This window comes from Pinus tabuliformis, chromosome 6 (assembly GCF_031772625.1).
Source record: "Pinus tabuliformis cultivar Carrire ecotype Pingquan chromosome 6, CPIR1, whole genome shotgun sequence".
In the NCBI taxonomy this organism is placed as follows: domain Eukaryota; kingdom Viridiplantae; phylum Streptophyta; class Pinopsida; order Pinales; family Pinaceae; genus Pinus; species Pinus tabuliformis.
Window position 1 is genome coordinate 1,228,576,027 of NC_142292.1, and position 26,029 is coordinate 1,228,602,055.

At 40.3% G+C, this 26,029-nt stretch overlaps 1 pseudogene; it reads left to right on the forward strand.

Moving 5' to 3' along the window:
* Window positions 1–19,861, forward strand: part of LOC149263123 (E3 ubiquitin-protein ligase WAV3-like) — a 53,050-nt pseudogene extending 33,189 nt beyond the window's left edge.
* Window positions 19,862–26,029: the final 6,168 nt, after the last annotated feature.

Sequence of the window (26,029 nt, forward strand, 5' to 3'; positions counted from 1 at the left end):
GAATGAACTTGCCATTTGGAAATTCTCGCTCAACGCAGGTAGCCAGTGTTGGCTTTGACATTCAGCGCAGGTAGCTAGTGTTGGCTTTGACATTCAGCGCAGACAGCTAGTGGAGCCACTGAATTGATCCTGAATTGACTTGTTTTTGAGCAGTTTCTGGTGGAGAACTTTTGTTAATTGCTGTGGTTTGTTAGCCTTGTTCCTCTAGGGGTAGGAACAACATGTTTAGGGACTTTGGATCCTTTAGATTATGGACATTTCATGCTCAATGTTGTAAGGCACAAAAATTTCTATAACAGTTTCCCCCTAAAGTATGAGGCTGTTTATCGGGTGAAATGCTTTATCAGGAGGATCCGAAGTTCATCCAATGCTGGGAAGAGACTTGTAATAAGATACAATGCAATACATTATTTTTCATACTGCTTTCATGATCTAGATGAGGCGGGCATTCCCATGCTCAGCTTTATAAATTCATTTTTCTGTACATAGAACAAACAATCGTCTGATGGTAGACTGATAATTTTGATGAAATTATCATCCTTTGAGTAGGATGATTATCTGCTGCAATGATGTACATGTCAATGTCTTTATTTTTCCTGAATATATATCGCAGCCCGGATGGATGAAACTAGATCCGGGGTCTTCAAACTCGTTCGATCTTCACTCTAAGTACAAGTCGATCCATGTGAGAAATGTTCTGAAGTCGAACATGGAAAGACATCGCTTGATTACCGGTCAATGATGTAAACCGTTAACAAGCGCGAGAGGAATCACCGATAATGATAATGACCCTCAAGGTACTGCAATACAATTCACGTGGTGTGAATAAAGGACTTGGCGTCGAACACCACACAAAATCTTTCGGTCGAAGGTCATTGATGTATACCTGTCGCCGGAAGTGAGAAACTTGCCATTGAGGCATGCAAGCTTCAAAGTACTGAAAGGGTTGTTCCTAGATCAACTTCTTGGATAATGAGCTGATGTCGACAAGAAGCGATCCGTCAAAGGAGGGCCTTAATGAATCCCACATCAATGACACGGAACGGAGCTAATGATTTTAATGGAGGTGAAAACGATCTGAGACATATGATTCAGGGTGGCGGTCATGAAAGGATGAAGGATAATGTATGGCAGTGGATGGGACACGGTTGACTTTTCTGAACGACTTCTCTTGAACATATGGCGACACTGATGTGATGGATCGGTAGCATTACCCCAAATAAGGATGGTATGGCGAGACCATGGATGCGACCGGTGAATGAAACAACCCAACCCGATTGTGGTACGGAGGAAAAGTGTCATGTTCAAGAGCGACTTGCTACCATCAAAGTTTTCTTGAGTTTCTCCCAATTTTTCCCCAGTCATTGCTGACCAGTACCTCTTTATTTTTGTCAAGCTTGAGGAGGATAACATATGCTTGTTCTATAACCTGCCCTTCGGGCAAGCCCATCGCTATGTTTTAACGAGCCTAGCGATAGTGAAACTCGTTCTCGTCTAAAGACAAGTTTGTCGCTATTTAATGATTTTTAACGAGTCTAACGACAAAGATAACTCGGTCCTTTTCATTTTTAGAGAGTCTGAAAAGGTACATAAAGTTAACTCCAAAAGTCCTTTTTCGTCATCTAATCCCTTAAGTCTGAAAAAGTATAAAACAATACAGAAGGGATGAGTTTTCGATAGTTTTAACGAGCCGAACAAAACAAGCGCTCGATCTTTTTGTGCAATAATCCCTCAGGTCCAAAAAGATTAAAATCTAGAGGAGGGATAGCACTTCCGGTCGCTTTAACGAGCTAGAAGGCCAAAACTCGGCAATCTTTTCATATTTTACGTGTCAGATGAAAAGAGCTTAAAGAAGACTCGTCTTTTGAGGAACGAGTGATAAATAGGGTTAGCAGCTGATTCCAGGTACAGGTTGGAATTTTCCAATCACGGCAGTGTCACAAGGATGGCTAGGTGAAATCACTCTTCGCAGCTCTTCCTCAAAATGGGTAAACAAACATATGGAGGTGAATGATTGGCCAATGGAAAAGTGGAGGTGATGGTGCAAACACGACCAAGGCTTTAATGGCTGATGATATTACATTCACAGTGGTTATTTACCGGGATAGTTCATCTTTTAACGAGCTTAAACACAGGTGGAAACATTTGCTCGGTCTTATGTTTATTTTTTTAACGAGCATGAACTATGTGCTAAAACTGCTCGGATCTTGCGTTTATTTTTTAACGAGCATGAACTGTGTGCTAAAACTGCTCGAACTTATGTTTATTTTTTAACGAGCATGAACTATGTGCTAAAACTGCTCGACATAAGTTTGCATGCCCCCAGCATAATAACGCAAATCGAGGTGCATGCCCCCCAAGCTTCATTGCATTCAACTCGGTGGTTGGAATGAAGGTTTACCTTTGATATTTGGAAAGGGGATTGTTTTCATTTTTTAATGAGGTTGACGTAGTAAAAGAACTATCCTCATGACTCTTTGTTTAATTTTTTAACGAGGTTGACACGAGATTAGAACCGTCCTCGGAGCCCACTGTATTTACAGTATTTCTATCAGGGCGATGATCCACGCTGACAAAATGTTTAGGAATCTTCCGAATCCATTAGATAGAGAAGATTTCATATTGTAGGTTTCCACTATGGCCACTTCCGCCAGATTACTTGCAGGCGGTAGGGCAAAAGTACCCATTAAGGCAGGGTCTTTTAGGAGACCTACTCCAATATTTTGAAGCGAATGATTTCTTCCATGGATCATTGGAATGCTTCCCGTAACTTGTGAACTGTCGAGGAGGAAAGTTTGTTGGTCGACGACTGTAATTCCTCCTTGAAAGGGAAATGCAATCTTCCCGAAGTAGGTCGACACAACTGCGGCCATGGCATATATCCAGGGCCTTCCCAGTAGGATGTTGTAATCGAGGTTTCCATCAATTACTTCAACATCAATTCCTACTGTTTTGCCCCCTAGTTCAACTTGCAAGTTACTTAAAATCCCGTATGTAGTGTATGATCGTCCATCAAATGCTTTTAACGTCGTTGACGATCTCGACAAGGATGGTGAGCCTAAATTCTTCCAGCAACTCATCGACATAATACACGTAGATGCCCCCTCATCAATAATTGTTCGATGAACAGTTTTGTTGAGGGCTTTCACTTGAATAAGGAAAGCTAGTTGAGCTGGTAACTGAGGGTCATATCCTTTATGATCAAAGGCCACAAGATTGGAGTCCATTGGGTCAATTTCACCTATTGCTGATAATAAAGCTTGCTCTTGGGAGAGGCAATTTTGCGGTACCTCAAGCGTCGACATAGCGGACGGCGATTGGGCCAGGTCCTCTATTATATTATAATTTTGTGCTATTTTTGCACAAGGATTAAATGTCGACTTGTACACTGCTCCCTTTGGCGACTTTATCGTTTGTTCAGGAATGGTGGGTGGCACAACTTTGGTCAAAGTTGTTGTCGAACTACTAGGTTGTTCATTAGCCTTGTTATTCGACACCTGTGGATTCCCATAATCTTTATTCCTTGCCAAAGCATCATTTTGCTGCTTTGAGATAGACAACATAAGCACTTGGGATCGGGAAGCATTTTGATTAGCAACCAGTTTGGTACCCGGGCTTGGAAACGGATCAGTCAATACTGCTGAGGTTTTTGAACTCTTAAAGAGTTTCTTAACTTCAGCTATATGTGGACAATCTCTCGTCCAATGATCCTCATCGCATATATGACACCCCGCAGGGGGTTTCCTTTTTCTCCCTTTCTTTTTCTTCTTGCCCCCTGGTTGCTTCAGTTGTTTGCCCTTGTCGGTCGATGCAGCATTTACTTCCGAGGCAAGAAGTTCCTCATTTGCATTTTGACTGGAAATCTTACGGGCCCTTTTAGATGTAGCCTTTGTCGATTTCGTGTTTGTCGTGCCAATCACACCATCGATGGCATGAGAGTCATTGTTTGGTTTAGGAGGAGGAGGAATTGAGAATTCCGGTCTAGGGGCGTTAGGTATTTTGTCGTTGAGTGTGCCAGATTGAGTATAGACCAAGTCCAGATATTGCGCATGAGCGATAACTTGCTCTTCCGTTACGACTCCCCCCTTTGCCACATCTTCCGTTATGGCAGGAAGTAACGACTTGATAAACCATTCAGCTAATAGCTGATCGGGAACGTACGTTTTTACCATCCTACGACGACGTCGCCACTCATGTATATGATTAGATATGTGAGTGGCCATTGTCTGTTTGAAATTGGTTAGTAGTTCCGTTCCCGTTTCATCCCTTATCGGTAATTGAAAATGGGTTAAGAAAGTCGTGGCTAAGGTACTGAAATTGTCGAACGAAGCTCTAGGCAATTCAATATACCATTTTGCCACTGGACCCGTTAACGTCCTCTGAAAAAGGCGAAGTCTTATCGAATCATCATTTAGGGTGTTTGATGAACACCATAGATGAAATGTCATTACATGATTCGACGGATCTTCACCCGGATTTCCATTAAATTTAGGAATATCTGACAGAAGTTTATGCGGAATCGCTGGCCACCAAGGGGCATAAGCAATTGGATCATTCGTCATCCAGTTTAGATCTGGTAATTCTAGAGTTGCTACAAAGGGCAACTGTTGATTCAGGTTAGGCGAAGCATACCCAGGATAAGATGGAATCGCCTGAGCAGTGGGTCTTTGCATAACAACATAATGTATTTGATGCTGGCAACTTTGACAAGGTTGATGGGCATAACCATTATAATATGGTTGTTGATTACCGCTTTGGAAATGCGATTGCCCATTACTTACAAATACTTGTTGCTCAGGTCCTTGATATGATTGCTGGAATGGGGGTTGTTGAGTTTGAACCAGCTCTGGTTGTTGAACCATTTGCTGTTGACCAATACTGGATGATTGACCAAGATGAGGAGTCACAGTACTTGTTTGATCCTGAGTCGCTCCAGATAAGGAGGCACTAACCTGAGGTTGTGATTGAGTCGTTGAGACAAGAGGCTGTTTTATTGCAACCTAAGGCTGTTGGGGTTGACATACAACAGGTAGCGCTTGTACTTGCGACGCAGTAACCATAGCAGGTATAGTGGGAATATTCGACACAGGGTGGACTGGTTGCATTGAATATACAACCCTTGGTTGCTGAGGCAGTATTGGTACCCAACCGTTGGATGTAATTCCAGTTTGACCTGAACTTTGTTGTAAACTCCCATATGGTTGTTCTCCGGGAGGGAACAATGAAAAGGCATACTGCCCTCCATATGGAGGCAATCCAGTAATTAAAGGGCAGATTGGCCTTTGAAGACACATTGGATCAATTTGTTGAGTTTCAACGTAAGAAATACCAGATGATAATCCGGATGAAGAAATAGGAACTAACCATGTCGTCGAAGCAGTCCCTGATGGGACTCCGGCTTGTTGTTGATAATTTGCCAGGACAGATGGTATACCATCGAACATCGTTGGGGTAGCAGCAGGAGGCTCTGTCGCTGCTGTGTCAGATGACACAGTACTCGATGTCGACGGTTGTTCAGACATATCTAGTCTATCCAAAAGATTTTCTAGTGATTGTACAAGAACTTACGATGAAAAGAGACTAACTTCGAAGATCAATGAGGGAATGGTGATGATTATTCCATTTAAAATAAATTTTACCGACGCTTAGACACAACCTGCTTTTTCAATTTTAAAGAGTCGAGAAAAAGCAAAAGATGACTCTAGTCTCCTTCGATGTTTTAACGAGCCCGAAGTGACAAATGCTCGGATGGACTTTTTTTGTTATAGAGTCTGAAAAAGGCCAAAAGGAACTGCTCTGGAGTTCTAGGTAGAGGGTGTGCCAAACTTTTCGCAAAACCGTAGAATACTTTTTAAGGTACGGGCGGTCGATCTTCCTGAATGTTGTGTTCAGTGCATTGCGATCAGTAGGGAGACCGACACGGCTTCCTAAGGATAAAGGTTTTATGCCTATAGGGGTCTCCCAATATATACTCGACGGTACGTGGGAGCACAATCCGTACTGGCGCTATCGTCCCTCAAGAGGAATCACCCACCATCCACGAGATCGACAGTCACCAGGCTTTACGACGTCGGAACACGTCTCTAGCCTAGACCTCTATGTTGTGCGTTATGTTGCAAAGCGTTGTTAAGTTCATTCACTTTATTTTAGGTTGATCTTTTTAGAAGTTTGACTTTTGAGGTTCACCACGAGATGTATGATACAATTCTTAAATGCAGTCTAAAGATGATAAGCAAGCTTTATATCTTTTCAACTTTGAAAATCCTAGCTACTAAGGGAAAAGAAAGACACCATCTTTTCTCAAAGAGCAATCAGCACACTCTAATGCACTTTTCCTAAATCAGACATGCAAACTATCAAAATGAAAATGCACAATGCAGGTGTTTGTTTTCCGCTTTCTTAGTATTGATGCCTACAAAGAAAGCTTTTTGTACAACTTTGAATTTGCTTTTAAATGACAAATACAAACAAGTTTACTTTTTCGAAATCAGAGAGGGTAGAAGAGATTACAACACTTAACGATTTTCAAAATGAATACTTGTTTCGACACTTAAAAGAGACAAACTCAAACCAATAAGCAAGAGTAAATGTATAATCAACTGCAAACAACCAATGAACTCTCTTCTAAGATCGCAATCAACAGATCTGAATCAAGGGCTACAGGATGACTATTTCACTCATGCAAAGGAAAACTGTAAATGATGCCACAAACACATAAAAACACTCACAGTCTTTTTGTACAAAAAGGAGGCGGAATTTAAGCAGAGAAAAGGAGTTATCAGACTGGTACCTATGCTGGTTACAGGCTGCAAAAATCAGAGATCAAAACAAGGCAAAACAGAGCAGAGAACCCCAGCTGCACAAGGCCTAACTGGTTCAGCGCAACCTCAACACAGGGGTTTTGACATTCAGCGCAGGTAGCCTTCACGGGACCTGCGTTGAAATGCAGAATCCCTTCACAGGGTCTGCGCTGAAGGAGAAACTCTCGTTTCTCACTGGGTTCTGGGTCACAGATTGCTATTTAATCTACAGTTTCAGGCCAAATCAAAGCAACAAGCAAGGTACAATCAAAGGGATGCTTTGAGGGGTACTAATATCTATCACAAAGGATCATCAAATCAGTTGTGAGTCCATTGTTCAGATCATAGACAAGTCCAGTGATTGGATCAAAGCAGCAACTGTCTACTTTGCATCCGGGAATAGCAGATGCAGTTCGATTGTTGCTGTCGAGTCTATGAAACAAACAATGATAGAAACACAAATAAAATGACTAAACAGATTTCCCCAGTGGAGTCGCCAATTTGTTGTGGGGAAAAATGCCTATGCAGGACGATCCTATCCACCTAGGGTGTGACAGTGCCTTAGCAACAAACAGAGACAGCTATTCTAGTATTCTTCCTTTATGAATTAAGAATGAAGAGAGAGATGGATGGACTAACCGGTGTCTTCCGTTTGTCCCTCGATCCGGCCTCTCTTCTCTTGGAGAGTTCCCAGCTACTTGCCTTCTCGCTCGCCCAGCTTCAAGAGGTTTCTGCAAGATCACAAGAAGAGAACACTATACAAGACATGGATTCATATTCATAACTAGTTCAGGATTAGAAATAAACTAAACATACTAATGCAATCATACATCAAAGATACATCAGTATATAGGAGAAACCAAGATATCTTTATTGATGAATAACAAGGTTCAGGAAGAGATACAACCCAGAGGGCTCTAATCCAACATCTCCTTCCCAACAAATGAAATTCCTATCTTCACCCCCTTCAAAGCATTAAGCACCTAATGATTCCAATCTCAAACCAACAGCAATTCTTTGCAATAACAAAATTCCAGCCTCTAGATCTCATGGAGGAGAGATCCATATATAGATGTTTGGAGAGAGGATGAGTCAGCTTGAGATCTGACTAGTGTCCTCTCCCTCTGTCAGTTCTTGATTCCAATTGGAGGTTCTTGCTTCCACTTGGAGATTTGGAACCTCTTACTCATCACCAGTCGAATTCCCTGACGCAAGTGTCATTGAGGAAGATTTTGGAAGCTTCCTGGGTTTTGACACCTCGTGGAATGAACTTGCCACATGTCAACTCTCGCTCAGCGTAGGTAGCCAGTGTTGGCTTTGACATTCAGCGCAGGTAGCCAGTGTTGGCTTTGACATTCAGCGCAGACAGCTAGTGGAGTCACTGAATTGATCCTGAATTGACTTATTTTTTAGTAGTTTCTGGTGGAGAACTTCTGTGAATTGCTGTGGTTTGTTAGCCTTGTTCCTCTAGGGGTAGGAACAACATGTTTAGGGACTTTGGATCCCTTAGATTATGGAAATTTCATGCTCAATTCTGTAAGGCACAAAAATGTCTATAACAGTTGCCCCCTAAAGTATGAGGCCGTTTATTGGGTGAAATGCTTTATCAGGGGGATCCGAAGTTCATCCAATGCTGGGAGGAGACCTGTAATAAGATACAATACAATACATTATTTTTCATACTGCTTTCATGATCTAGCTGAGTCGGGCATTCCCATGCTCAGCTGTATAAATTCATTTTTCTGTACATAGAACAGACAATCGTCTGATGGTAGACTGATAATTTTGATGAAATTATCATCCTTTGGATAGGATGATTATCTGTTGCAATGATGAACATGTCAATGTCTTTATCTTTCCTGAATATATATCGCAGCCCGGATGGATGAAACTAGATCCGGGGTCTTCAAACTCGTTCGATCTTCACCCTAAGTACAATTCTATCCATGTGAGAAATGTTTTGAAGTCGAACATGGAAAGACATCGCTTGATTACCGATCAATGATGTAAACCGTTAACAAGCGCGAGAGGAATCACCGATAATGATAATGACCCTCAAGGTACTACAGTACAATTCACGTGGTGTGAATAAAGGACTTGGCGTCGAACACCACGCAAAATATTTCGGTCGAAGGTCATTGATGTATACCTATCGCCGAAAGTGAGAAACTTGCCATTGAGGCATGCAAGCTTCAAAGTACTGAAGGGGTTGTTCCTAGATCAACTTCTTGGATAATGAGCTGATGTCGACAAGAAGCGATTCGTCAAAGGAGGGCCTTAATGAATCCCACATCAGTGAGACGGAACGGAGCTAATGATTTTGATGGAGGTGAAAACGATCTGAGACATATGATTCAGGGTGGCGGTCATGAAAGGATGAAGGATAATGTATGGTAGTGGATGGGACACGGTTGACTTTTCTGAACGACTTCTCTTGAACATATGGCGACACTGATGCGATGGATCGGTAGCATTACCCCAAATATGGATGGTATGGAGAGACCATGGTGATGTGACCGGTGAATGAAACAACCCAACCCGATTGTGGTACGGAGGAAAAGTGTCATGTTCAAGAGTGACTTGCTACCATCAAATTTTTCTTGAGTTTCTCCCAATTTTTCCCCAGTCATTGCTGACCAGTACCTCTTTATTTTTGTCAAGCTTGAGGAGGATAACATATGCTTGTTCTATAACCTGCCCTTCGGGCAAGCCCATCACTATGTTTTAACGAGCCTAGCGATAGTGAAACTCGTTCTCGTCTAAAGACAAGTTTGTCGCTATTTAATGATTTTAACGAGTCTAACGACAAGGATAACTCGGTCCTTTTCATTTTTAGAGAGTCTGAAAAGGTACATAAAGTTAACTCCAAAAGTCCTTTTTCGTCATCTAATCCCTTAAGTCCGAAAAAGTATAAAACAATACATAAGGGATGAGTTTTCGATAGTTTTAACGAGCCGAACAAAACAAGCGCTCGATCTTTTTGTGCAATAATCCCTCAGGTCCAAAAAGATTAAAATCTAGAGGAGGGATAGCACTTCTGGTCGCTTTAATGAGCTGGAAGGCCAAAACTCGGCAATCTTTTCATATTTTACGAGTCAGATGAAAAGAGCTTAAAGAAGACTCGTCTTTTGAGGAACGAGTGATAAACAGGGTTAGCAGCTAATTCCAGGTACAGGTTGGAATTTTCCAATCACAGCAGTGTCACAAGGATGGCTAGGTGAAATCACTCTTCGCAGCTGTTCCTCAAAATGGGTAAACAAACATATGGAGGTGAACGATCGGCCAATGGAAAAGTGGAGGTGACGGTGCAAACACGACCAAGGCTTTAATGGCTGATGATATTACATTCACAGTGGTTATTTACCGGGATAGTTCATTTTTTAACGAGCTTAAACGCGGGTGGAAACATTTGCTCAATCTTATGTTTATTTTTTAACGAGCATGAACTATGTGCTAAAACTTCTCGGATCTTGTGTTTATTTTTTAACGAGCATGAACTGTGTGCTAAAACTGCTCGATTACCCAGTCATATGATAAGAGTGTCTCATTAAGATTCTATTTTTTATGGAGCTTCATCTTACAAAGCTATGCCCCGCATCCTTTCTTTATGCAAGTTAGGAAACGGCTAACCCAAAAAACAGATAAATAACCGCTCTTTGCTTGCATTCCAAAAGGTTTGCATGCCCCCAAGTATAAAGTACGATTTCAAGGTTACCTCTACTTCTTTTCCGTCAAAACAATTGTTTTAACGAGAGAAGCTTACCTCTTTCAGGTTACCCAAAGATTGTCTCGTTAATCTTTCAAACAAAACACTTCCTCGGCAATGTCTACCGAAATAGACAAAGGTGAGCGACGATGCCCGCCAACTCACATAACTTTGACAAAAGAATCTTATTCTAGAATAACCCTCTTCCAGCATGGGCGAGGTACAGACTAGTCATATTCTCCCGCGGAAACCTACCCTATACCCAAAGTTTTCCTGCCGAAGCAGACCAGGACGCATGCCCCCTGGGTTCCAGTCATATCCTCCCGGATTACTCGCGCTCATCAGGAGGACAGACCGTGGGTTGAGACACTTCTTGTGTGAATAGACCATTTAGGGATGGTATATGACTATTTGCGATGCGTGATCTGGGAAATGAAAGTTGGTCCACGAGCTTGACCACTCTTCCTTCATGTGGAAAACACATTACTCTAAAGAGTGAGGAGACAATAGCTCCCATGCAATATATATAGTCTCGTCCAAGGAGTAGGTTATAATCCAAGGGTCCTTGAATGACCATCACGTTCATTTGAACGCTCTTCCCTTTCAATGTTATGGGCACATTGGGGAGGATCCCTAAAGGTCGACTGGTTCCTTTATCAAAGCCTGATAGATTTCTCATTTCAGGCAAAAGCGCTGGCGAACCAAGCGCTTTCCAAGCAATAGAGGAAAGGATACTCACAGATTCCCCCTCATCAATGATAGTGCCAGCCATTACTATTCTGTATATTTGAACGATAATTCTGAATGGTATGCTTGCTGGCAACCGGGGTCTGCCTAGTTGGTTCCAGTCGAAGGACACAACCAGGTTGCTTGGTGGTGGGACCGAATAGACAGCCGGGTATGACTCTGACGAAGTTCCTTCCTGCGATAAAGGAATGGGCAAATTGCCCCCTTGTTCGTCGGAGTCTGTGTTGATGAAGAGAATTTGGACGGTGTCGTCTTTACTCTCCTCTGTGATGGTATCATTCGAATATAGAGCCTCTGAAGGCAAAACCGGGTCAACTGCCGCCTCAACCTTTTGACTTTCGTCAGGCATGGATCCAGATGGTTCATCTTCAATGATAGGTGCTTCGGCTGACCACCTGGGCGGACCAGCCGGGTTCTCAACTAGTGAAGGACTTGGCAGGAGTTTTTGATATCCAGGAGGAAGTTGCGCTCGTAAGATCGGGCGATCTTCCAGAACTCTTTTAGCCTCGTCTAAGAAGGGACAACGGTGGATGGCATGGTCGCCTTCACATAGTTTGCAGGGAAATCTAGCTTTCCCTCTATGTCCTGTGACTTCACTTCCACTAGTTAACGGTGAGCTGTCAACATGGCTATCAGAGGTTGACGCTACTGAATTGTGCAAACGGGGAGACCAGTCCCTTAGTATCTGAGGGATGCAGGGACAATCTCTGTGGAAGTGGTCTCCCTTGCATATGACACATGGCGATTTATGCCTAGTCAGTGTTATGTGTGGATTTTTGTCAGACGACACTTGTTTTCCCCCAGTCGCTTTTGGCTCCTTCCTCTTCTTCCCTTTCTTCTTCTTTTCCTTCTTCTCCTTAGGAACTTGGTTTTTTGTTCTACCAATTTCATCAAGCGAAGAGGAAGGAGGAGAGGAAGAATTAGATGAAGTAGAAGGCTGGTGGGAAACTCTGGTCTAGTCTAACTGTTGACTCGACTGTTCAGGAATAATGGTGTTCTGAACGGCATTGGTTGAAAAGAGCCAGACCGGCAAGCCGATTGTCAGTCCTGGAAGCGACAATGTGGCCATATGGGGCGCACCAACATCTCCCCAAGAGGAGAAGGGACTAGGATTTCCACCAAGGGGAATTCCTTGGTTGGTGTGCTCCATTTTTCAACCTAAAGATCAATGCAGGAATAAAGGGTGATTGTTCCGTTTAAAATAAATTTTAACGACGCTTTAGACACAACTTGCTTTTTCACTTTTAAAGAGTCGAGAAAAACCTAAAGATGACTCTAGTCTCCTTCGATGTTTTAACGAGCCCGAAGTGACAAATGCTCGGATGGACTTTTTCTGTTATAGATTCTGAAAAAGGCCAAAAGGAACTGCTCTGGAGTTCTAGGCAAAGGGTGTGCCAAACTTTTCGCAAAACCGCAGAATACTTTTTAGGGTACGGGCGGTCGATCTTCCTGAATGCTGTGTTCAGTGCATTGCGATCAGTAGGGCGGCCGACACGGCTTCCTAAGGATAAAGGTTTTATGCCTATATGGGTCTCCCAATATATACGCGACGGTACATGGGAGCACAATCCGTACTGGCGCTATCGTCCCTCAGGAGGAATCACCCACCATCAACGAGATCGACAGTCACCAGGCTTTACGACGCCGGAATACGTCTCTAGCCTAGACCTCTATGTTGTGTGTTATGTTGCAAAGCGTTGTTAAGTTCATCCAATTTATTTTAGGTTGATCTTTTTAGAAGTTTTCCTTTCAAGGTTCACCACGAGATGTATGATACAATTCCTAAATGCAGTCTAAAGATGATAAGCAAGCTTTATATCTTTTCAACTTTGAAAGTCCTAGCTACTAAGGGAAAAGAAAGACACCATCTTTTCTCAAAGAGCAATCAGCACACTCTAATGTACTTTTCCTAAATCAGACATGCAAACTATCAAGATGCAAATGCACAATGCAGGTGTTTGTTATCTGCTTTCTTAGTATTGATGCCTACACAGAAAGCTTTTTGTACAACTTTGAATTTGCTTTTAAATGACAAATACAAACAAGTTTACTTTTTCGAAATCAGAGAGGGTAGAAGAGATTACAACACTTAACGATTTTCGAAATGAATACTTGTTTCGGCACTTAAAAGAGACAAACTCAAACCAATAAGCAAGAGTAAATGTATAATCAACTGCAAACAGCCAATGAACTCTCTTCTAAGATCACAATCAACAGATCTAAATCAAGGGCTACAGGATGACTATTTCACTCATGCAAAGGAAAACTGTAAATGACGCCACAAACACATAAAAACACTCACAGTCTTTTTGTACAAAAGGAGGCGGAATTCAAGCAGAGAAAAGGAGTTATCAGACTGGTACCTATGTTGCTTACAGGCTGCAAAAATCAAAGATCAAAACAAGGCAAAACAGAGCAGAGAACCCCAGCTGCACAAGGCCAAACTGGTTCAGCGCAACCTCAACACAGGGGTTTTGACATTCAGCGCAGGTAGCCTTCACGGGACCTGCGTTGAAATGCAGAATCCCTTCACAGGGTCTGCGCTGAAGGAGAAACTCTCGTTTCTCACTGGGTTCTGGGTCACAGATTGCTATTTAATCTATTGTTTTAGGCCAAATAAAAGCAACAAGCAAGGTACAATCAAAGGGATTCTTTGAGGGAGTACTAATATCTATCACAAAGGATCATCAAATCATTTGTGAGTCCATTGTTCAGATCATAGACAAGTCCAGAGATTGGATCAAAGCAGCAACTGTCTACTTTGCATCCGGGAATAGCAGATGTAGTTCGATTGTTGCTGTCGAGTCTATGAAACAAACAATGATAGAAACACAAATAAATTGACTAAACAGATCTCCCCAGCAAAGTCGCCAATTTGTTGTGGGGAAAAATGCCTATGCAGGACGATCCTATCCACCTAAGGTGTGACAGTGCCTTAGCAACAAACAGAGACAGCTATTCTAGTATTCTTCCTTTATGAATTAAGAATGAAGAGAGAGATGGATGGACTAACCGGTGTCTTCCGTTTGTCCCTCGATCCGGCCTCTCTTCTCTTGGAGAGTTCCCAGCTACTTGCCTTCTCGCTCGCCCAGCTTCAAGAGGTTTCTGCAAGATCACAAGAAGAGAACACTACACAAGACATGGATTCATATTCATAACTAGTTCAGGATTAGAAATAAACTAAACATACTAATGCAATCATACATCAAAGATACATCAGTATATAGGAGAAACCAAGATAGCTTTATTGATGAATAACAAGGTTCAGGAAGAGATACAACCCAGAGGGCTCCAATCCAGCATCTCCTTCCCAGCAAATGAAATTCCTATCTTCACCCCCTTCAAAGCATTAAGAACCCAATGATTCCAATCTCAAACCAACAGCAATTCTTTGCAATAACAAAATTCCAGCCTCTAGATCTCATGGAGGAGAGATCCATATATAGATGTTTGGAGAGAGGATGAGTCAGCTTGAGATCTAACTAGTGTCCTCTCCCTCTGTCAGTTCTTGATTCCACTTGGAGATTTGGAACCTCTTACTCATCACCAGTCGAATTCCCTGAGGCAAGTGTCATTAAGGAAGATTTTGGAAGCTTCCTGGGTTTTGACACCTCGTGGAATGAACTTGCCACATGTCAACTCTCGCTCAGCGCAGGTAGCCAGTGTTGGCTTTGACATTCAGCGTAGACAGCTAGTGGAGCCACTGAATTGATCTTGAATTGACTTGTTTTTGAGCAGTTTCTGGTGGAGAACTTCTGTGAATTGCTGTGGTTTGTTAGCCTTGTTCCTCTAGGGGTAGGAACAACATGTTTAGGGACTTTGGATCCCTTAGATTATGGACATTTCATGCTCAATGTTGTAAGGCACAAAAATGTCTATAACAGATGGGCTATTTCTGGCACACGATTTTTAAGGATGCTAAGAAATATTTCCAAGCATGCGATAGCTGCCAAATAATGGGTCGCCCTAGCCAGTCTGACGAGATGCCCCTACACCCACAGCTAGTCATCGAACCCTTTGAATGTGAGGTGCTAGACTTCGTCGGCCTAATAAATCCACCATCTAATCAAAAATCATATATATTGGTTGCAATGGAATACATGACTAAATGGGTGGAGGCAGTAGCGTTACCAAGAGCAACAGAGGAAACAGTAATCAATTTTCTCTTTGAAATTTTCGTGTAGTATGGTTTGCCCAGAGAAATAATTACGGATGGAAAGCCACAATTTGTAGGCCATAACATTGCTGCTACACTAAACAATCATCACATTTTGCACATAATCACCTCTCCATACCACCCGCAGGCAAACGGCTAGGTAGAGAGTACCAACAAGATAATCGAGGCCATTCTAACAAAGAGAGTCACCTCGCATAGATGCAACTAGACTACCCGATTTCCAGAAGCCTTGTGGGCATATCACATGACTTTGAGGAATACAACAGGATACTCCCCATATCAGCTGGTGTTTGGTAAGGAACCTATCTTCCCCATAGAATTTGAAATTCAAACATTAAGGATAGCCCAAGAACTGGGGCCAGATTTGAATAAAGCACAGATTAACAGATTACAACAAATAAATGAATTAGATGAAATCCAGCTAATGGCTCTTCAGCATACTGCAATTATTCAACAACAAAGAGCAAAATGGCATGATGCCCTCATCAAGACAAAGGCATTCCACGAGGGCGACTGGGCGCTTCTCCACAAATCCAAGTTCCAAGAATTCTCGTGCAAACTCCAAACTAAGTGGTTAGGTCCCTATGAGATAAAAGAAGTACACAATAATGGCACCCTTACATTGGCCACCATTGATGGGTCTGGCTACTCCTTTAAAGAAAATGGGCATTGGGTATGCCTCTACCACAAACCGCTTACAAGGGAATCCTTTTGCCAACAGATACGTGAAGATTCTATGATACAAATTCTTGTTGTAGAAGGCAACTCTTCGGTAGCACCAGTCCTGTAAAAAAGTTATTGTTGAGACTTGTAAATACAATATTTTTTTTTCTTTTTTCTGTTTGTTCTATTGTTTTTCTTTCTTCTGTATCATAGCCCTTCTGTTGTTTAGAGTAGTAGGGATGATTGCTTGTCTATGTTTTTTTCTCTCCATGTTTTCTTTAGCTATTCCCTAAAGGGAAAAACACCTTTTCATGTCTTTTCTTTTTTTGTTCCCTACAAGGAACAATTGTTGTTCCCTAAAGGGAAAATCACATTTTTGTGTGTGTTCATTTGTTGTTCCCTAAAGGGAACAACACTTTTTCGTGTGTGTTCATTTGTTGTTCCCTACAGGGAACAATTGTTGTTCACTAAAGGGAACATCACTTTTTCATGTGTGTTCATTTGTTGTTCCCTACAGGGAACAACACATTTTTGTGTGTGTCCATGTGTTGTTCCCTACAGGGAACAGTTGTTGTTCCCTAAAGGGAGCAACAATTTTTCGTGTGTTTTCTTTTGTTGTTTCCTAAAGGGAACAACACTTTTTCGTGTGTTTTCTTTTGTTGTTCCCTATAGGGAACAGCTGCTGTTCCTTAAAGGGAACATCACTTTTTCATGTGTGTTGATTTTTTTGTTCCCTAAAAGGAAAAAATGTTGTTCCCTTTACATTTTTTCTGTGTGTTTTTGTTGTTCCCTACAGGGAACAGCTGTTGTTCCCTACAGGGAACAACTGTTGTTCCCTACAGGGAACAACTATTGTTCCCTACAAGGAACATCAATTTCTACGAGTATTTTTTTTGTTGTTGTTCCCTCCAGGGAACAACACTTTTCCCGAGTGATTTTTGTTGTTTCCTCTAGGGAACAACAATTTTTTTGAGTGTTTTTGCTGTTTCCCCAAGGGAACAACACTTCGTGACTATTTTTGAGAACAACCCTTTCTTCCCCTTGCATGATCATTCCTAGCCCATCCCAACTCATTTTTTCCCCCTTTATGGCATAGAGTACAATACATATATGAGGATAAAAAGTATGGAGTCTACTGAAGTAGGCGTATATCCTTAACATTATTATCTCTAACAAGATTGCTTTGTGGTGATCGAAAAAGAGAGGACACAATTATCTATATCACTTTACTATCCTCATTTTTGCTATAAATGATACTGATTGATTATCTTCACCATGTTGGTTCTACTCCCTCTAGTATAATTCTCTCTGATTATTATCAATAAGATTATGGGTATACTTTTTTCTATTGATTTGTTTAAACTTCTTCCACCATCCCTACTCTTAAGGAGTATTGAGCCACCCACACTAGGGATATGATCCAATGGATGCATAAAGAAACAAAATCCTTGGAACAAGAGGTCTCATCATGAGCCGACCTGACCACTTTCACTACTTCCCAGTGAATGGCAATGTGTTCATCTGGTCACCATGCGAGCACATTGATCTCTAATGTCAACATCATAATTCACTTCCCCAACTATACATATAGGATCCTGGCTCCTAAGGGTTAAAAAGCAACTCTGTCGAGGCTATGGATGCCTGCAGGCAATAGAAGCTCTGCTTATGGTATTGAAGTTTTATTTCCTACATCAATAATTATTACAATGCCCTATTCTTATTTTTTTTATTATTTCTACGGAGAGATTATTTCCCTAAATTAACTTACCTTGAACCTTGATGCATGAGTTAATTTTTTTTTCTAAAATCAGTCACATCATTTTCAAGTGGAATAACGATGGTAAGGTATCATATCTTACACATGTTGTCCTTTTTACTTATCTCATCACCTCACAACATCCTATCACTTATTAATAATTCTCGTTACATGCCTCGTCTTCAGTACTCCAATATCCTTTTACGATCCTTTCATTAATATACGTACTCTACCACCTTTATTGCCCAATCCATCACCCCTGTACTTTGCCACTAGAATGTCATCTTTTCGTCCATTCGGTCGTAGGCGACCTTTAATTTCGAGAGGGGGCAGGGACCTCCAGTACACTCATGCATGCACTGTCATCGTTTTATTAGATTTTGTAGGATAATACGACATCCCATAATCACAAAGCGTGTGGCATTATAATATTCCTCGATTTAACGATATTTATTTTCATAAAACATCACCTGACAATGTTGTTACAACTTCTCGTTGTTCCATCTCTCAGCTGTTGCTCAATGTTGTGTTTTCTCCACTACACTAATCATTTGCAAGAGTAGGAATAACTCAAGCATGATGGGAGGTTAAACAATGCAACAAGAACCTTTCATATTGGCTGTCTCCGATGGAGCTAGGGAAATTCTAGCTCATGCAAGATGGACAACATATTTTACAAGATTTCAACCCCCCAATGAGGAAATCTCCATTGAATTTCTACAGCATCTATAGAATAGACAATCCTTGGTGAGAGGTAGACAAATCACCGTAATAGACGTTATGATAGCAGAAGTTTCTGGGCTGCTAGCAGAAGGACCAGTATGTGCTGACAAGTGACTAAAGCTGCAGGACGCTATGGATATTTTTAGGGACGAAGGACAAGAGCTAATCAAGAAGGGCAAAGGAATTCGAAGATCTTCTCTCGAAGAGCCATGGGGAGAATTGGCACGAATTATCCAGAACTATATTACCTGCGATGGGTGTCGAGACATGGTAAGGCCACGTCAACTCAAACTTTTAGTAGTCTTAAAACAAAAATACTCTGTTAATTTTCCTGCACTGTTGAATTCATTATTGCATGACACTATCGATAGGCTGAGACGGTCTCAACACCCAAAGGCAATAGTTAGCCACCATTAATAGTTAGTCACAACCTTTCCCAATAACAATCAACATGGGATGATCTAATATCAACCCTTGAAAGAGGTGAAAACCTGCCAGCACCTAACCCTATTCCAAAAAGAAAAAGGATTGCCCCTTCAGGAAGCAGACCTCACAAGCGTAGACGATCTAGAAGGTTGAATTCAGACCAGGGAACATCTAAAAATCCTCAAGGCAACGCTAGTCAACCAATAGAATCAACTATCCTGGTAAATGTACAAGACTTGCAACCAAAGTCAGAAGGACAAGATAAGTCTGAATCAGAACCTGAGGGAGGAGACAAACCTAAATCAGTGCGGGAAGGAGCAGGACATTCTGACGATGAACGAGAAAATGAATTAGGGCCCCCTCCAACACCAAATATGATTTCTCAAGAAGATCTTTTGCAAGACTTCGAGGTAGGGATGGCCCAAGTCCTGGCCAATATGAACGTCTACATGCAGCCTGAAGAACCGCTTAATCCTAACTTAGGAGAAGCCTAATCTCCAGGGAATTCTAGCCATACCAGAATTTTGCCTTCTCCAAAAGATACAAACCAAGAAGAGGAAGTAGATATAGAGGCTATTCAAGGATCAGAGAACCAATGTGGTGACACGCTCCCAGTGGAAAACACTCATGATCAACAACAAGAAGGTCTAGACACAGAAGTCACAGGCCAACAAGAGGAAGTAGACACAGAGGTTATTCGAGAGTCTGATAATCAATCTGGAGACACGGCCTTATTGGAGCAAAGCCAAGCTGAACAATCGGGACCTTTAGAGAAAAATTATATTAACAATACTATTGGCAGACCAATTACTCCTCAGAAGAGGCACAGAGCCAGAACAAAATTGAAGAAGTTAAGAAAATAACACCGGAAGCTTCGTAAGATAGTCAAGAGGCTCCGACGAAAAATAAAGGAAATTACAATGGGAAAAACTCCAAACAATACCCCTGAGGTAGCCAATGTGGCCGTGAAAATGGAATTATGTGAAGGTAGGGCTACAGGGACTCAAACTGAGCTCATACCTACTCGAACAATCGCCACTCAAGCAGGATTGCATGTAGATTTAGTAGATGTAGCTGCTCAGATGGAGGTTTGGACCTCCCACAATAAAGAAGTGCAGACAAAGGATATCCCCTCTTGTAGCATAAGCACTCAGACAAAGGATATCCCCTCTTGTAGCATAGGCACTCAGATGGACATACAAGCCAAAGACATTCTGACACACCATGACCCTATTTTACTAAATCTTCTAGATGAATTGACACAAGCTCGGCTCACTTTGGAACGATATGAACAAGAGACAGTTTCCCTGCAAAGATATCAAGAGTTGCAGAAACAGCTTAGGGAACTAACTATAATGGAGAATGAGACCTTTGACAGGTATAGAAAGGTGGAAGAAAAGCTATAGAAGGTAAAATTCAACCTAGACATGAGTCAGACGAACACCATCTGCTCACTGTATTCAGATGTCCTGACATGTAGGTCTCCCACCACCAATTATGCCTTGTTCTTATTAGAACGGTACCTGTTATTGAAAATCAAAGCCATAAGAGTTGGTAAACCAATTGAATTAGGGACAATTGAAGATTTTATAAATTGCTGCAAGCAACATGGTGCAAAGGTCCAGAGGCTTCTTTGTGAGTTTTATCTGTACAATTTCATATTAGAAAATGAGGTGGAAAAGAACCCTAATCCTTTTGTTGGAGACGTTAAATTCCATGCTTTTATCTCATTTGCAGTTAACCAACTCAAATGGTTTAAATCTTATAATGCATTTCAAAGACAGGAACATGGATTGGATCTTTGGGTGAGGAGTGAACCTAAAAACCCTTTACAAATGTTTGCCAACCATAAAAAGTTGATGACACAAGAGGGTGTGATTAAAAATTTAGGGCCCATACATAAGGAGATTGTGCAAAAAGGAATAACATATTTCCTCTCCATTCAAGAAAGATCCCTGACTACATCTAAGCTCAGATAGACGATCTCCACTAATAGTGTGAAATAAAGGGAACAATTTAATTATAGGAATTTTAAAGTTGCTGCGGCCAGGATGATCACCTACAACAATCTTATTTTGCGAGAAGGACCTTATTGGTTGGGATGCCAGTTTCAGAGTCCCATTATTTAGTATCCTCCTGAAGGGTATCAGGCTGACTACGAGTTGCCTCAAGGAAAAGAAAGGCCCGCCTTTGCGCTTGTGGCTCAACATTATGGCTTTCGGCCAATTTTTGAAGCTTTCTCTCCAGACTACTCTTTAACTGCATTGCATAAGATCTATTTACATTTCATGAGGACATGATATAGGGTATGCAGGGGAGTATGTTGAGTTATGCAATGGGAATGTATGTACTCTCAATTAAAGTGCCTTTTTCCTCTTTTCTTATCTCTTTCATACCTTGATACGCTAACATATTGATGGATTGTGATAAGAAATGAATGAACTACTCTTGATTAATATTTAGCCACCATAACTAACTCTTAATCCTTTTTATGTAGAAAAACGATGAAAGGAACAACTGTTGTTCCCTAGAGATGGAACAACATAAAATAACAAAGGAGGAATAAGACGCGTCGGTTGCGGTCAGGCCGGAGGACGAATCATGAGGATCAACACTAAATAAGAAGAATTTTAGAAGATAGCATTTAGTTTTGAATCCCTCAGGATCTCCCAATCCCGAGGGATCACATTTATCTTTTACCCCTTTTTGACTATAAAAGTGAAAATTGTAGGGGGAAAGAAAAATGGATCAATCTCTGTTTATTTCAAATTGTAATTCTAATTTACAGACTGGTGCTTTTGAGGAACCCGGCCATATTGTAATGAGGATTGAGTTCAATGGTTAATACATAATTTACATTGTTGTTCATTCGTATTCTCTGAAGTAGCTCAGTAGTATTCGCTAGTGGCTAAGTGCCCGACCTCTAGTGGATCAAACTGCTATCCTTTGTGTTATATTTTTCTGATTCAAGCAAGTTTGATTGGTTTGATGTTTTTCCGTTCTCTGTGAGTTTATCTTATTTTCTATTTTCCAATTTCCTGTATTGAAATTAGTTTACTTTCCTTATGTGATTCACAACTTTGCCATTTGATTCCATTTATGTTTATTGTAGATTAAATTGATTATCAGTTAAAGCATTGAATCTTGTTGATCATGACTAGAGTGTGGTTATTATAGAATCAGCTGAAAGATATTAGTTGATACTACTAAACTCTTGGTTGACATCATTTCCATTTGAATTGCTTAATTAAGGTTGAGTGTGATTTAGATAGAATCAACTATAAGAGACTGGTTAATGCTACTACGCTCTCGGTTGATGCTATTGTCCATTCAATTGCTTGTTTGAGATTTGATTACGATTTCTGTCGAGGATTAAGTCTTGATGCTTAGATGTAGTATTTCCTTTAACAGTTTCAAGTTGAGTCTTATAAATTCATCCGTTTACTCTTGTATCAAAGGTTTATACTTCATTTAAAAAAGCATTACTCTTTGGATTCATAGCTTGCACATATTGTGTACACTCTTATAATAAAAGGACTTGCCCGGGTTGATAATTAATGTGAGGCAATTAGGATTTTTAAAAGACACCTTTTAGCACCCAACAAAGGTATGCGCAAATATGGAAGTTGTGTATATACAAAGGTTGAAGTTGTGCACAGGTATGTGCATATACAGAAGATATGTGCGTATACATAAGATATTTTCATATACAAAAGTTGAAAATATATAGAAGTTGCACATATATGAAATATATATGCACGTATATGAAAGTTGTGCATATATATATGAAAGTTCCACATATACGAAATATATGCATATATACAGAAGTTATGCATATGCACTAGTACAAATAGGGCCAAAATCTAATGACCAGTAATTGGATATGTGACTTATTGGCATCAACTATCTGACACATTGGTGCTCATCAAATCATCGTTGGAATTACATTGAATAGTTAATAGTTTTGTTAACGTCGGATATTATATGGTAAATATGCCGATTATCTGACACAAAAAAGGTTGAAATTGTCATAAAAGAATCAACATTTTGAAGTCGGTTTTGTGACAATATAAATTGTCAAATATATGATGCACCAAACATTGAATATCCTACAGGTCCCGCATTTCATTCTTTCACCCCAGACATGAAAATTTGTGATAGTTGGTCATTGGATATTCGATAAATAGTTTATTTTTCCGGACGAGAAAAACTGATGTTTAAGCATCAGATAATCAATGGTATACCTAAATTGTGCGACGGGAGTGTTATCACTCTGATGCTCCCTTTCATTGGTCTTGAGTGTCTTGTTTGATGTGTAAGTGTCAGATAATTGACGTTAACTTGAATTAGCTCAACGGGAGTTTTGAATATCATACATGTCCTTCCATCGATTTAGGGCACATATCCTGAGGATGAAGCATCATTCAGTCAGTTTGGTGCATATAGGTCGATGGTGACATGTCAGGTATTAGATGGATAATATTTTTGTCTTACGGGAGTGTGAAATGACCGATGCTTCTTTCTGTCAGTTGTGGCGTTGATTATCATATGATTACATCGACCAATAGGAGTCAAATATTCGACTACTAGCCTATGCCGTCAAAAATACACACTCAAGCGTCATTTCTTAGCCAACTTGATTGATTCAAATTGTATACTATTTAATTACTAATTTTACACATTAATTTTCTTATAGTAAGTTTCTGATCTTCACAAGCTATTGACACTTTTGGGGAGACACCATGAAATATGATTGCTAAAACAATTTCGTTTACATTAACTTTCAACTTTAGATCACTAAATTATAAAAAATTAATTGTATTAATGTTACTTATGAGCAAAAAAATTTAATACAGTTAAATTTTTATAATTTTGTGATCGAAAGGTCAAAGTTAATGTAAATGAAAGTTTTGGAGCAATCATCGGTCACGGTGTCACCCCAAAAGTGCCAATAGTTTTTGAAGAGAAAAATCATACTGTAAGTAAATTACTGTGTAAAATTTATAATTAAATAGTATAGAATTTGAATCAATCAAATTGGCCAAGAAAAGAAGCCTGGGTGTGCATTTTCGACAACATGGGCTAGATGTTGAATATTGGACTCCTATTGGTTGTAGTAATCATCAGATAATCGATGTCACAATTGATGGAAAGAAGCATCGGTCATTTCACACTCCCGTAGGAAATAACTTTTATTCGTCGAATATTCAACGTGTCATTGTCGGCTTGTGTGCCCCAAACCAATGGAGTGATGCACGTGATATTCAAATCTCTTGTCAAACTAGTTCAACTTGATGTTGCTTATTCGACACTTATACGTCGAGCGGTCCAATCAAGACCAATGGAAGAGAGCGTGGGAGTGATAACACTCCCACCACACAATTTAGGTATGTCATCTATTATATGATGCCTAAACTTCAGTTTCTTTGGTCAGAAAAAAATAACTATTTGTTGAATATATGACAGTCAAGTGTCACAAATTTTCATGTCTGGGGCGACAGAACACAACGGGGGACCTTTCGGATATTCAATGTTTGGTGTGTTAAATATCCAAAGATTTATAGCGTCGCAAAACTGACTTCAAAACGTTGACCTTTTTATAACAATTTTGACCTTTTTGTGTGTGATATAATCGACATCTTTACTGTCAAATATTCGACGTTAACTAAAATGTTGACTATTCGACAGAATGCCAGTGATGAGTTGATCAACACCAATATGATAGATATCCAATGCTAGTAAGTTGCATATCCAACTACTAAACATTAGATTTTGGCCCCATTTGTACTTGTGTATATAAAAAACTTTTGTATATGTGCATAACCTTTGTATATGCACAACTTTCATATATGTGCAACTTTTGTATATGCACAACTTCTATATACATGCATATCTTCCATATATGTGCAACTTCTGTATATGTGCATATCTTCTGTATATGTGCAACTTTTTTATATGCATATATCTTTCATAAATTCACATACTTGTTACCGGAAGCTAGTGGGTTCGCTGATGTATCTTGTGAACACACAATCAGATATGTGCTATGTAGTCAACCAATTGACCCAAGCTATGGTTAGGTCGACCAAATTATATTGGAAGGCAACTAAGAATGTTTTACAGTGACTCAAAGGCACTACCCAATAGGATTATGGTACAGACAGATAGAGGTCGTGAAACTACGTGGCTTCACAGATGCATATTGGGCAGAGTGTCCATCCGGCCGAAAGAGTACCTCAGGTGGCATTTTCAATGTTGGGTTTGTAAAAATTTCTTGGGACTGTTTAATAAGGAGATGGATCCAACTGTGCTCTACTATGATAATCAGAGTTGCATTAAGCTCTCTCATAATATGATATTTCACGATTGATCCAAGCATATAGATATTCTGTATCATAATTTATGGCACTGTATGTAGAGGAGGATAATGTTGCTACAATACATTCTGACAAAGGAACAAGATGTTGACATCTCATTGTAATATGGAGAAAGATGCTGACAGAGGAAAAATATTGTGTGAATGTGTGTTATTTTTCATTGCATGTTTGTGATTAATATTCTAAATTGTGAATTGAATTCCGCAGAGTAGTAGAGTAGGTTTTTGTATTGTGATTTCGATTAAAATTTCATGAGAAGTTGCAAATATACACCATATTTTCTACATGGTACCAGAGAAGGATTCACATTAGAACATTAATTTCAAAGTTGTTTCTTAAGAGGATTGAATTTGTAGTTCAGTGTAGCAGGATCTCTTCATAGTTGTGAATACGACCTTCAATGGGTGGAGACTAGAGTATTCCTTGGAAGGGAACTGTGATTTCATTCTATGGAAGGATTGTATGGAGGTGGTGTTGGATGACAACATATTTCTAGAATACATCAAGACAAATGTTACAAAATCACATGCATCTGATCCCCATAACCTAGCCCAATGGAAGAAATATGTATCCAAGGCAAGGAGAATAATATTGGAGGGAGTGAGAGACCACATTGTCTCAAATATCCATGGGAAAGTGTGGTGAAGTAAAATT